General features: G+C 39.2%; 1 protein-coding gene across 2 annotated transcripts in view; it reads right to left on the reverse strand.

Annotated features, from left to right (window-relative positions):
• LOC124784850 (tight junction protein ZO-1) overlaps positions 1–12486 on the reverse strand; it is a 484431-nt gene that overhangs the window by 18551 nt on the left and 453394 nt on the right. The window lies entirely within an intron of this gene.

Below are 12486 nucleotides of genomic sequence, written 5' to 3' on the forward strand. Positions count from 1 at the left end.
CCCGAACTGCCCGTTGTGAGCCAAAAATATCTTTTTAGAATAGAAAGAGCTCAAAAAAATGGCTCTGAGCGCTATGAGATTTAACTTCTGAGGTCATCAGTCCCCTAGAATTTAGAAATACTTAAACCTAACTAACCTAAGGATATCACACACATCTATGCCCAAGGCAGGATTTGAACCTGCGACTGTAGCGGTCGTGCGGTTCCAGACTGTAGTGCCTAGAACCGCTCGGCCGCCCTGGCTGGCAATAGAAAGAGTTACCACAAAATATAATACCATATGACATAAGCGAATGAAAATAAGCAGAGTAGACTAATTTTTGTGTCAGACAAATACTCACTTCAGATACTGTCAAAGAGTAAAAATGGCAGCATTAAGTCTTTGAACAAGATCATGAATGTGGGCTTTCTACGACAGTTTACTATCTATCTCAACACCTAGAAATTTGACCTGTTCAGTTTCACTAATCATATGCTCATTTTGTGAAATTAAAACATCAGGTTTTGTTGAATTGTGTGTTAGAAACTGTAAAAACTGAGTCTTACTGTGATTTAGCATTAGTTTATTTTCTACAAGCCATGAACTTGGGCCATGAACTGCACTATTTCAAACTGAGCCAATGCTGCACAAAACATCCTTTACTACCAAGCTAGTGTCATCCGCAAACAGAAATATTTTAGAGTTACCCGTAATACTAGAGGACATATCATTTATATAAATAAGGAACAGGAGAGGCCCCAACACTGATCCGTGGGGCACCCCCCACTTGGCCGTACCCCACTCAGAACCCACATCGTACCCCACTCAGAACCCACATCACAGCCAGTACTGAGTACTTCATTCGTTCAGGAAACTGACCCTTCCTAAAGGAAAAATTACAAATATGGCTAAATACAGGGCTAACATGTGCAGCACAGTACTTAAAATATTCTGCTAGGCACTCCAATATATCCATGAGAATCCTTAGTTTTCGGTGATTTAATTATTGACTCAATTGCCCCTTTGTCTAGATCACAGAGGAGTATTTCAGACACCAATCTAGGAAAGGCATTTGCCAAGAGAGTTATATGATTCCCCGTAGAAACTAAAGTTTCATTCAATTCACCAGCTATGCTCAGAAAATGATTGTTAAATATTGTACATATATCTGATTTATCAGTAGCAGAAATATTTTTACTACGAACTGACTTTATATTGTCGACCTTGTGCTGCTGACCAGACACTTCATTCACAACTGACCATATGGTTTTAATTTTATCCTATGAATTAGTTATTCTATTTGCATACCACATACTCTTTGCCTTCCTAATAACATTTTTAAGCACCTTACAGTACTGTTTGTAATGGGCTACTGTAGCTTGATTGTGACTACTTCTATCATTTCGATATAATTTCCGCTTTGTTCTACATGATATCCTTATCCCATTAGTCAGCCACCCAGGCTGCCCATCACTGCTAGACCCCATTTAGAATGTTCTAATGGAAAGCAACTCTCAAAGAGCATGAGAAATGTGTTAAGGAAAACATAATATTTATCATCTATGTTAGCGGCACTATAAACATCATGCCACTCTTTTTCCTTGACAAGGTTTAAAAAACTCTCTATTGCTGTTGGATTAACTTTCCTACATAGTATGTTATTATATGTGACATTTCTTTGAGTACAAAAGCCTTTTAGTGTTAAAACTTGTGTATCGTGGTCTGAAAGGCCATTCACCCTTTTACTAACAGAATGCCCATCTAGTAATGAAGAATGAATAAAAATATTGTCTATGGCTGTGCTACTGTTCCCCCACGCTTTAGCTGGAAAATACACAGTCTGCATCAGATCATACGAATTTAGGAGATCTACCAACATCCTTTTTCTTGCACCATCATATAAAAAATTTATATGGAAGGCACCACTTATAACTAATTTCTGTATTTCCTACAAAGTGAATCAAGAACCCCCTCTAGCTTCAGCAGAAATGCTCTGAAGTCACAGTTAGGGGACCTATAAACAACAACAATTAGAAGTTTAGTTTCACTAAATTTAACTGCCCCTGCACAACATTCAAATGTCTGTTCAGTGCAGTGCCATAAAATGTCTATGGGCTCAAATGGAATACTGTTTTTTATGTACATAGCCACTCCCCCTCCCTCCAAGGAACTCCTTGAAAAAACAGCCAGCTAATCTGTATCTTGGTAAAGGAAGCATCTGAATTGTCAAATTATTTAAGTGGTGCTCCAATATAACACTAATTTCTGAGCCAATATCAATAAGCAGTTCTCTAAATTTACCTCTAATACCTGTTCTATTTTGATAAAATTGGCTAATTCCTTCTCTACTTGGAAACATGACTTCATCTGAAGGAGAGCCCTTAGTTAGAGGGATTTCCTTTAAGCAGGTATTCCTATCAGCTAACTTCAATCTAAAAAAGGTGCAACTATAACTGCAACTACTACAGGAATTTTTCCATGAATGATCCCACCACCACCCACTACACTGTCACCTATAAGCTTTGTCAGCCTCCCTTTCCCACACCTATTGAGGTGCAGGCTATGCCTAGTGAAACCCGATCTGCTGATAGACCCAACTGGCACCACCGAAATGTGACCCATGGCTGCTGCCATCAGTGCCCTCTCCAGCCCCATGTTAATGCACCTAGCAGCTGCATTAAGATGAGGACCATCATGATGCTGAAACAGTTTCATGAAATGCACATTAGTGCCACCAGTTTGAGTAGCTATCTTTACCAGGTCACCACTTACACCATATTTCCTGTCCCTATCAAGACTGTTCCCTGCTCCACCCACTATCACTATCTGATCCTCTTTTGTAATATTCCTACATAACTCCCCTATGCTGTCAGTCACCTGAGCCAATGCTGCATTAGGCTTCACAATGCTGGTGACCTGGTACTCACCCCCAATACTTCCTGCAACTGCTGGCCCACACCTATATCGTGCAAACTACCTAGCAGCAGAACCTTCTTCTTTCTGTTATACTTTGCAACTGACCTAGGTCTCCTGAGGACTGCTGCATGTTCCCTACATCTACAGCTACAAGAGGCTCCTCTCAACTCATCTCTGACAGTTTCTATTGCATATACGCAAAGTATAACTGTCTGAATACCTCATCCTCCTAGCTGCCTTCTTGCCAACTGCCAGTTCCCATTCCCCACCACCCTTCACCCTCCTCAACCTATCTAGTTCCTCCTTTGCATGACACATGGTCACTGTTGTCTCGGGGCACTTGAGGGATGACAGTGGGGATGGCAGTGTCCACATGTGTATGAGTTTGAGTGTGTGTGAGTGTGTTTCAAATTATTCTGTATATGCCCCCCCTCCTCCCCCCAGACAATGATGTAACTGAGTCAGCATTTACAGTTCTGTGAACCACTGATTTACTGATTGATATGACGTGCTTTACTGCTGGCATCATGGTCAGATAAACAATTTATCTGCTTCTGTTGGATTTAAAAATAAATTAACAATTACTTGTGTACTGTGTACAGCAGATGTTGGGAAAGGTTGCTGGGATGATTAAAAAAAAAATAAAATAAAATAAAATAAAAAAATAAAAAATTTAACACACTGCACATAGCATGTAAAGCAAACAGTGGAAAATTTGGGATGCTACAACAATAACAATATGCATTAGAATGGATATTCACCACATAAAACAGGCACTGCGTGAGTGTAGACGGGCACATTTAAAAGTAGATTGTTGGATATTATTCAGCTATTGGACCAAATCCTTTGACAAATGAAGAAGCAAACAAACAATATTATAAAAAGGATACATTGGTAATCACCATAAAGATTTCAGGTTGAGCTGCAGAAAGGTACAACTAAAAGACTGTTACACACTGAACTTTTGGCCATAGACTTTTTCAGAAAAGAAAGTGCAAACACATTCACACAAACAAATACACTTTATGCACACATATTATTCAGCTATTGGACAAAATCCTTTGTCATATGAAGAAATGTACAAACACATTCCTATGCACACAATTCACACACACATGGTCACTCTTGTCTCCGGGCACTTACGGGATGACAGTGGAGATGACAGTGTCCATGTGTGTATGAGTTTATAAGTTTTGTGTGTGTGTGTGTGTGTGTTTTTCACAATCAAATAATGGATAATACAACTTGGAATATCAACAATACTATGAACTGGATAGACTGCTCCTCACCTTAAAGGAAATGTGCTGAGATGCAGACAGGTAGAAAAAAAATATTGTCACACATTGAGCTTTCAGCCAAAATCTTCTTCAGAAAAGAAAACACACACACACACACACACACACACACACACACACACACACACACACACACACACACACACACACACACACACATACAAGCAAGTACATCTCAAACACATGACCACCAACTCCTGCCGCTGCAGCCAGAATGCTGCGGTGACCGGAGAGAGGGGTCACATATGCTTGAGGGGTGTGTGTGTGTGTGTGTGTGTGTGTGTGTTAAGATTATTATTATTTGAAAGCTTTGGCCAAAAGCTCAATGTGTAACATTCTTTTTGTTTTCATGAAGTAGCAGTCTATCTTTTTCATAATATTGATTTTATGTTTCCTCACCTGGTCCAATAGCTAATAACACCTAATGATCTACTTTTAAATGTGCCTATCTGCATATCAACACCTGCTCTGTGTGGAGAACAGCAATTTATCCTATTTCCTGTAACTAATATGTAAGATACTTTTGTTTCATTATTTTGCCAACACCTGCAGTGAACATCAATGAATTGGTTTAGCTAACATAGATATGGCTAAATGCTATAAAATGGTTAAAACACCAGTCATCAACAAAGACAAAAGTAAAGGACTTCTGCAGCACAGAAAATAAAGCTTTTTTTGTGTGTGCAAAAGATTTAAGGGATGATGAATGACACTGAGATGGACAAGATAGATAATGAGACATAGCCGAGTACTGAACTGAGGAGAGGTGTTAGACTGGTCTTGTGTTCAGTGGACTACAGATATAAAATATTGACATTGACTAAAAACTGAAGAGATACTTAAATTGAGGACATAAACACAGTCTGAAGAATTAGAAAAAAAAATGAAAGGTTTGCATTTAATTGATCAATTACAACCACTCTCTCCACCATCTGAAATCTGACTTACCCTGTCATCAATTTTTACTCTTCAGCAATGGACTTTTAAGATATTAGACACTTGCGCTTCATTCATCATCAAAGTATATGTTTCTGTTCCTCTGGTTTAGTTAATATTTCTCCTCTTTTTTAGCGATCAATGACTCAGTCTATCATTTGTCAAATTTGTCTGCATTTGTACCTTTTCGAGACTCAGTACATGGCAGATTCAGTTAGTAAACTCAGCTTTCAGTAGGATAGAGTGCGTTCATTGGCTGCATATATTCATCCTCTTTATGCTTCATATTGGTGTCAGATGTAACACTATGAGACGGTATGTACAGCTTCCGTAGTTACGATATGACTTGTGCCTCGGAATAGTTAGCACCAGAATTTTGGGAATAAATGTGTTGCTTATAATTTTCATACAACTGTTAAATGTGAAATTTGCTGCAGATGTTAAAAACAGCATGTTAGTGCACCTCTAGCAGTTGTCAGTAGCAGCAGAAGTTTCAGCTACTTTACAATATTAGTAGGATGAGGTAAAAGGAAAGATAACAAAAGGAGAATACTTGTCACAGTAAAGAATAGAGAAAGTCACACAAGAAGCCTTACCTTTATCCACATCTAAGGGAGGCAACACGGAATTGTCCCTGCAGACCTTGAAGTAAATTTCTTGGTTTGCCCCGCAAGGGAGGGCCCCGGGCGGTATCACAATAGCGACACCTGTCTCGGGGCTGTGCAGGGTGCCCCCCTCGTGAGAGAACACCCCCCTCGCTGTGGCCACCACCTCGCCACCCCCCCTCACCCCTACGTACACAAATAGCAGTGTTAGTATTGGATGCACACGTACACACATTAATTGCTGGGAGTAAAGATTAGTTGCCTTTTAGAACCGAGAATGCAAAGTCAAATACTCTCGATTCGAAAAGATCGTGTGACTGTAAGCACATTCACTCATTACAGGCATCACAAAGTTGCATAAAATGAAAAAGCAGGAATAGTAATGGAAAATTGGCTCTTATGTCAGACAGACTGGTTGAACAGTATTGGAATAAGGACAGTGCAATATATCCAGACCAAACACCATTGCATGATATTTAAATTACCTAGTAGGTATTCTACAGATTAATGTTAATACAGAAAACAACAAAATAACAGTACTTAGATGTAGATTCCAATATGTCCCAATTAATTAGGCTGAGATTCTTACTTCTTATTTAGTACCGTCCACAAATGAAGTCAGTGTAGAAACTGTGTAATACTACAGCATTTTCTAGCGTGTAAAAATGCAAAATTATGAACAATTTGGGGTATTTTAAACATTAAATGCTTCTTTTGCATTACATTCCTAATATTATACTGCTGAAATAACAGAGATAATAAAAACACTGTTTTGGAATCACAATACGTAAGGTCACCATTTTGTTTTAGACGATATGGTAATGTCCGACTTATGGAACATGTACTGGAATTAGCTTACATGCAGTCTAAACAGAAACTGCAAATGAATATATGAAGTAATGTAATCCCAGTAAAATGGCAACAAAAGATGTAAACCATGTTTATATATCACATTCAGTTATTTCAAACAATGGAAAATCCAGGATGGAATGTACAATATTACGAGAAGGAAAGTTGCTATTCACCATATGGCAGACAGACTGAGTCGCAGATAGGCACAACAAAAAGGCTTTTACACACACGACCTTCGCAACTACACACACACACACACACACACACACACACACACACACACACAATTCTCACACACGACTGCTGTCTCAGGCAACTGAAACCACACTACAAGCAGCAGCACCAGTGCACAATGGGAGTGGCGACGGGGTGGGGGTAAGGAGAAGCCTGGGGCAGGGAGGGGGAGGGATAGTGTGGTGAGGGTGGCAGACAGTGAACTGCTGCAGGTTAGGCAGGGGGGGCAGGGGAAAGATGGGGAAGGGGGGGGGGGGGTTACAGGAAAAGGAGAGAAATAAATAAATAAAAAAGACTGGGTGCGGTGGTGAAACGATGGCTGTGCAGTGCTGGAATGGGAGCAGGGAAGGGGCTGCATGGATGAGAACAGTGACTATTATCCTCCCATCCTACACAAAAACAAATTTCCTGTGCCTTATCTTTCCAGTCTCCCACCACCTCCCAAAGTCCCACCATATGGCCACACAGGAACATTCCCCTCATAACTCAGTCCCACCCAGGACTGGAGCAATTGAATTACATTCTGAGCCAGGGTTTCAATTACCTCTTGTTGTGCTCTGAAATGAGAAATGTCCTGCCCCTTATCCTTCCCACCCCTCCCACAGTGGTATTCCATTGTCCACCAAACCTACACGATATACTCGTCCATCCTTACAGAACCTTTGCTCCCCATCCCTTACCTCACAGCTCATACCCCTGTAATAGACCTAGATGCAAGGCCTGTCCCATACATCCTCCCAACACCACCTACTCCAGTCTGCACACTAACATCACCTATCCCATCAAAGACAGGGCTACCTGGAAACCAGTCATATGGTCTACAAGCTAAGCTGCAACCACTATGCTGCATTCTATATAGGCATAACAAACAACAAGCTGCATGTCCGCATTAATGGCCACAAACAAACTGTGGCCAGGAAACAAGTGGACCACCCAGTTGCTGAACACACTGCCAAACACAATATCCTTCATTTCACTGATTGCTTCACAGCCTGTGCCATATGGATCCTTTCCAGTGGAAGTGAAAATCTTTTTGTTGTGCCTATCTGCGACTCACCATCCCCACTATATGGTGAGTAGCAACATTCAGTTATCTGAAACAGTTGCTTCACTTCTATGTGTAAATATTAAATGATACTGAACTGATAAAATTATCACACTCATGTGCACAATCCTTGACAGGCAACATGCAAAACATAGCACTGGATTTCTATTGTAGCCTTTAAAACTGGGTCTATCCACTTGGAGTTGCAAAAAAAAGTGACAAATCATTTGTTGGAACAATGCAGAATGACATATAAGCTACTCCAGATCAAAGAGCTGAAGTGTCTCCTATTTTTTTATAAGTACATAGACCTGTTTATTTCTACAATGGTCTACATCAGTTTACAGCTTGAACATTTAGCTATTTTTTGACATAATCACCATTTCTGTCGATACATTTTTGTAGATGCTGTGGCAGTTTTTCCATGCACATGTCAAACCAGCTTGCTGCCATGCTGTTCAGAAAGTTATGAACCTCTTCTTTCACCTAGTCGTTGATCTGAATCGCTTTCCGGCCAAATGTTCTTTTAACCTAGGGAACAGGTGATTATGTTCCACTGAAACTGTTGCAGGAGAGCAATGGTTTGCCGAGCGATGTGTGGGCGAGCATTGTCACGGAGAATGTGTATGCCCTTGCTCAACATTTCTCTTCTCCGGTTCTGAATTGCTCGTTTGAGTTTTTTCAGAGTCCCACATTACCTGTCAGCATTAGTTGTGGTCCCAGTGATTCAGCTCCAACGATGAGGTGAAAGAAGAGGTTCATAACTTTCTGAACAGCATGGCAGCGAGCTGGTATGACATGGGCATACAAAAATTGCCACAGCGTCTACAAAAATGCATCGACGTAGATGGTGATTATGTCACAAAATAGCTAAATGTTCAAGCTGTAAACTGATGTAAACCATTGTAGAAATAAACAAGTCTATGTACTTGTAAAAAAATAGGAGACCTTACTTTTGGGAATACCCCCCTAAATAAAAGCATGTGGAACAGATTAAATGGGATGCACTAACGTAGAAACAGGCAAATACTTAATAATTTAATATGGAGGTGTCAGCGGCTGGTTGCTTAAAGTAACTGGGCAAATTACAAATTACAGTAGAACAAAAGAACAGGCAGAGGAATGACAAAACTAAAATGCTGCTCAAAATGTATGCAAGTGAATACATACAATGCTAAAAAAATATGATGAAGGTGAGAAAAACGAGAATTATATGATACTGAAAAGCAAAAGAATGAAGTTGACAAATGAAGCTGTCACAGGTCTGAAGACAAAAGTAGATGGCTTTGATTTTCAGTTATATACAGGGCTGGCATTAAAGGGGAAAAATAGCCAGGGCTTGGCCTCTGGTGCCTAACTAAATAGGAGTCAAACACAAGATTTAAAATCTGCACTTAGGGTTCTGATCAAAAGGCCTGAGCACTGGAGGCCCTCACTGAACCTGCAGGATTGTTGTAAAAACATATATACAGTACATAACTAGTGATTTTGTTAATACAAAATAATACGATTTGGCATGTAATGCACAACGAACTACATCAGGCACTGTAGAGCAAAAAAGTATTATTTTTACTTACATGCAAATGTTATAATATTTATAAACATTATTTTAATTTCCATCATTTGATAATGGATTTTAATGGAGATATAACTATTTTAATCAAAGTCAGGAAAATTTAACAAGAATTTTGTTCATAGCCATATTAAAAATGTATGTTACATAATATGTATGAGTATGCACGTACAAATTTTAAACTTCACGTTGCTTATCAAATACTGCTTTTGCATACAGACTGAGCTGGAGTACGGCAAGTTTAAAACTTTCCTTGACAATTTTCATATGATAATAATATAAGCATTTAAAGCACATTCATTAGTAAAATAATTAAGTGTCTTAAAACAAATTATGTGTTAAATACATAAAAGTTTAATTAATTGACATCTACAATTTTTATATTTGATACTTTCTTCTTTTCATCATTTCAAAATGGTCTTCACCTTTTAGAGCATTAAGACAATAATTTAGACAAAATGTTTACGTCTGAATCATTTTAAAATGGGTTATGTTTTCACTTTTGTGTACGCTAGAAGGCCGCTGGCCAGCCGAGGTACTATCAGTCAGCGCCTACTGTGAGCTACCATAGAGCCTAGCAATAGAAAGCAGCGAGCTTTGACAAGCCGAGGTTATAGAACTGTATTCACTGAACTCGTGAGAGTGTGGACATGTGGAGTTTTGTTGCATTTTGTTTTTATTGTGGCTTGTCACTACATATGAATGTCAGTGGAGCTGAACAGCCTGCTGCATGCTCTCCAATATTTTGTGGTCATGTAGGATCATTGCATCAAACAATTTTTGAGGGTTTTGTTACAATGGAAACAAATGTTGTGGGTGGAAGAAAGTGTTACAGTGCTTTATCAGTTTATGAAAAATGAAAGTTTAAGGTGGTAAAAAATAAAGCTGCAAAAAAGGGACAGACACTGTTACTCTATGTGCTCACTAAACCGCCAATGTCGGCGAAGTCGGGATTTTCAGAGACAATGTACATCGTCTGTTAGACAGATGGACTTATAACTGATTATGGTTATTGTGGTGTGGACACTTAGGAATGAGCCTGCATTCAGGAGAAGTGCACAGAAAAGTGAAAGTAATAGTACTAGAGCAAGCGAATGACAGTGGCGAAACCACTCCAGAAACAGAATATGTTTTAACAGCTGGATCGACAAGGAAAGAGAAGCTTTCAGATTTTGATATTGGTCTTTGACATGAAAAAAAGGGCTTCTGCAGTTTATAGGCCGAAGAAGCTGTTATGCAAGGACCTGAGTGAACACTGAAAACACTGCTACTGGGCCAAAAAAGTAATCAGTCTTTCCTTTCTCATGTGTATGACTGCATCTAGAAGTATGGGGAAATATCAAAAAGCAGCTGACTTGTTTGAAACAGTGGAAAAAAAGCATTGTACTACTTTGCTTGCCAGCAGTTTTCACAATGCAGGGTTGTCTCTAAGTCCAGTTTGGCTGGGGATTAGCAGGAGGTTGGAAAAAGTTAAAACAAAAAGTGAGTTAATATAAAGGCAGCGATGATCACAAAATGTTGCACTTAGAATGGCGCAAATTAGAAAATGCGCTAAATAGTCATTCAGCTGTAGAAATTCTTTTAGATCAAAGCACTATAAGAGAAGAAAAGTACTGGACTGAATTATTGCATTGTGTAATTGAAGTTATCGTTTTTCTCCCAGAAAGAGGTTTAGCTTTGAGAGGTGATAGTGACCCAGTTGGAGAATACTGAAGTGGCAATTCTTTGGATGTCTTAGAGTTTTTAGAGGTATGATACAGTGATGAAAGAGTATTTAAGATAAATTGAAGTTTTGCAGCAAGGAGGAAAATGCACAGTTCATTATCTATCACATGATGTTCCGAACGAATTACTGAAATAGCTCGAACTTTGCTCCCGATAAACGTGGATGTGGGGGTCTTCTGTTCCTGATGTTTCATCCAGGACTGTGCTGGACATACTCAGAGACACTCTTCCATTGAGTCTTGCCGACTGATCCGGTCGGACATCTGAGAGTGACATAAATACTGTAGGAAAGGGGGCATGGTCAAAGTAACATGTGATGAGCAGAGATAATCCTTGTCAGAGATGAAACTTGATCGATTGTCCTCTTGTCAAAGATAAAACTGTCTAGCAATTCTGCACAGCTACTGTCCATATGTCAAAAAGTTTCATTACGTCGTCTTTCCCATTAAAATTATCCTGATGCTTATATATTTCAATGGCTTCTCTACATAGTTGTGGGTAATAATTTGACACTGTAGATAAAGTTTGTGTTTCAGTAAACTTGTCTTTGTGGTTTCCTGCCTGAACAGCATGCTCTGCTACAGCTGATTTCTCTATTTTTCCTAGTCGGCAAAGACTTTTGTGCTCTTTTAGCCATTTATTTACTCTCCTCTTGGTAGTCCCAATATGAACTTTACACACATACACGGAATTTTGTATACACCACATGTCAAAACAGGAGGGTGTTTATCCTTCACAGATCGGAGTACTCGACTTATTTTGTTTGTTGATCTAAACACCAGTCTGATGTCATTTTTCTGTAAAATCTTACTGATCTGATTTATTACTTTTTTGATAAAATGGAGAGAAACTGTATTTTTCCCAATGTTGTGGTTCATCCTTGTCCTTCGGTTTCTGTTCCTTGGTCACAAAATTCTCTTTACCCTTTTCCCTGAGCAGCCATTTTTCTCAAAAGCCTGCTTCAGCTAGTTTATTTCAGTGTGTAGCTGTTCCAAAGTGCATATCTGTTCGGCTCTATTGACAAAACTTTTAATGATGCCCCTCTTTCGTTGCGGATGGTGATTGGAGTTTTTATGCAAATATCTGACTGTATGTGTTAATTTCCGAAAAACTTCATGTTCCAAACTTCCATCAGACTGTCTCATAACTAAAACATCCAAGAAAGTTATTCTGTTATCATTTTGCATTTACATAGTGAACTGGATTTTTGGATTATTTTTTTTAGATGATCAAAGAATTCATCCAAAGCCTTTCTACCATAGGATCAAACCACAAATGTGTCATCTACAAACTGGTACCAGTGAGATGGTTCCTCATTTGCTTTGT

The sequence above is a fragment of the Schistocerca piceifrons genome, chromosome 1 (genome assembly GCF_021461385.2).
Source record: "Schistocerca piceifrons isolate TAMUIC-IGC-003096 chromosome 1, iqSchPice1.1, whole genome shotgun sequence".
Lineage (NCBI taxonomy): Eukaryota > Metazoa > Arthropoda > Insecta > Orthoptera > Acrididae > Schistocerca > Schistocerca piceifrons.